The sequence below is a fragment of the Chinchilla lanigera genome, unplaced genomic scaffold, assembly GCF_000276665.1.
Source record: "Chinchilla lanigera isolate Chin_1 unplaced genomic scaffold, ChiLan1.0 scaffold00027, whole genome shotgun sequence".
NCBI lineage: Eukaryota > Metazoa > Chordata > Mammalia > Rodentia > Chinchillidae > Chinchilla > Chinchilla lanigera.
In genome coordinates, this window is record NW_004955428.1 from 14,574,256 (window position 1) to 14,576,567 (window position 2,312).

Genomic DNA, 2,312 nt, shown 5'->3' on the forward strand with positions numbered 1-2,312 from the left:
AAAAAAAAAAAAAAAAAAATGAACTAGAGAACTCCTGACCAGCCAAGTCTTACTGTGGAATGAATAGTTTTAGGTACCACTGATAATCCATGTTCTGTAAACATAATGATGGTACAGTCATGGACAAGCCTCATATATAATAGCAGTTCCAGAAGAGCCAATGGCATTAAGAAATTCTTATTCACCTAGGGAGATCATAGCATCATACTATGGTACATAATTTAACACATAACTTGCACACTTGTGATGGCTCTGATGTAAACAAACTTACTATGGTGCCAGTCATAAATGATGGTATATACAACTATATATACAACAGTACATAATAAATGACCTACTATTTTATGTATTCTTTTAAAACTATTTTTCCCTAATCTGGATTGAACCTGGAGCCCTGCAATTTGCACAAACTGAGGAGGGAAGACCCACCCTGGATGTGGGTGGCACCAAGCTATTGGCTTGTAATTGAATGGAATAAAACAGGGAAAGAAGAAGTTTGCCCCTTTTCTTTAGAGATGCTCCAGTCTTGGCCATTCCTTTGGATGTTGTTCTCAAGTTTTGAAGGCTCCAGTGCAGACTCTGGTTTTTGAACCCAATCTCACACAGATGACTGTGCAGTCATCTTGCAGGTCTTCAACCTTCAGCTGCTACTTCTCCTCTGGCCCTCCAATGCATAGATGGTCCCTGAGATTCTTCCCTTCTGATCCTGTGAGCCTATCTGATAAATCCCTTGTACAATTACACACCTTTTTATATTGATTCTGCTTATGTAGTGAACCCTATTACAACCAGTTAATATGTAATTATTATAAAGATACTGTAAAATGTTATATATTTTAATAAGAATTTCAAATATGATGCATATTTTATGCTTATAAGCCATCTTAACTCAGAATCGCCACATATCAAGCATATAATAACTCATGTGGCTAATGGATGCTACAGTATATTAGAGTCTATTATGAATAGAACATCTATTCCCATATTGAAACACACTGCCCTGATTGATTTGTGTTGGGGGTACCAGGAATTAAACTCAGGACCTCATGCTTGCCAGGTAGGTGCTGTGCTACTGAAATAAATCCCTGGTCCTGTGTATTGACCTTTGGATTGGATTTATGTTCTATCAGTGAAATGTCCTAGCATGAGATGTTAACATGGGAATGGATCTGAGGTCATTTTTCTTTGTCTTTTTCTTTTGTTTATCCGGTACTCAGGATTGAACCCAAGGCCTTTGCAAGGAGCTACATCCCCAGCTCTCTTTATTTTTTATGTTTTCATACAGAGCCTTGATAAGCTGCCCAGGTTAGGCTCAGACTTGCAATCTACCTTCCTAAGCCTCGCATAGTACTGGTTTTACAGGCATGTGTCACTGCACCCCTACGCCCAGCCAAAGCAATCCTTCTTTTGCAATGGTGACAGACAGAAAGGATTGACACTCTGTGTCCAGTCACCTCCTCTGTGGGGATAATGCAACAGGTGACAAGGAATGGTGAAAATGGCAGCAGAAGTCTGACTTGTTTCCAATTTCTTTGGGCTCCTGCAATGTTTTTTTCCAATGTCCAGTCCTCCTTCACTGTTTCATTTCTTCCTTTGAACAGTTCCTATTTCAGCTTCAGAAATCTCCTTTTCTTCAGAAAATATTCCCTCACTTCACTCACTTTCTTACCAACACACTTCTTTCCCAAGTGCTCATCAGATTCTTTTCTGTTAGTTTCTTAACTGTTGTTATTATTATCGATATTCATTTATTTGTCATCCACACATTAGATGTTCCAAGTGAATGCTTATTAAACAGATGACTGAACAATGGAGCCAATACCAATGGACAGTGTATTTTGGCTTCAGTTAGGAAAAGTCTGGACCGTGTGAAACATAAGGACTCTTGCATTTTTGGCAAATGCACAAACTCTGTACTTTAGTCCTTGGAAGAAATAGGGAGAAGTATAAATGGAGGGGCATCCAATTGGGTCTCAATAGATGTTTTCTGAGCCTAAGCAATGCACACGGCTGCTCCTAGCATGGCATTCACAGTAGGTGCCTAATGAGTCTTCACTGACCAGTTAATATATAGATGCAATATTCACAAGATATTGATATTTCTATCATAAAAATTTAGTTATAGTTAACACAGTCATATAACACTTATTTTATATTTAAATGGGTCTCAAAAGCGATAGGTTGGTCCAGAACTTTTTTCCCCTTTTGGTTAAAGTTAAAGAGGCACAAATCTAAAAAGCGAGAATTCATTTTTAAGTCATACTAATGTAATTATTGCTTCTAGGTTCTTACAATTTTGTGGACCAACTGTT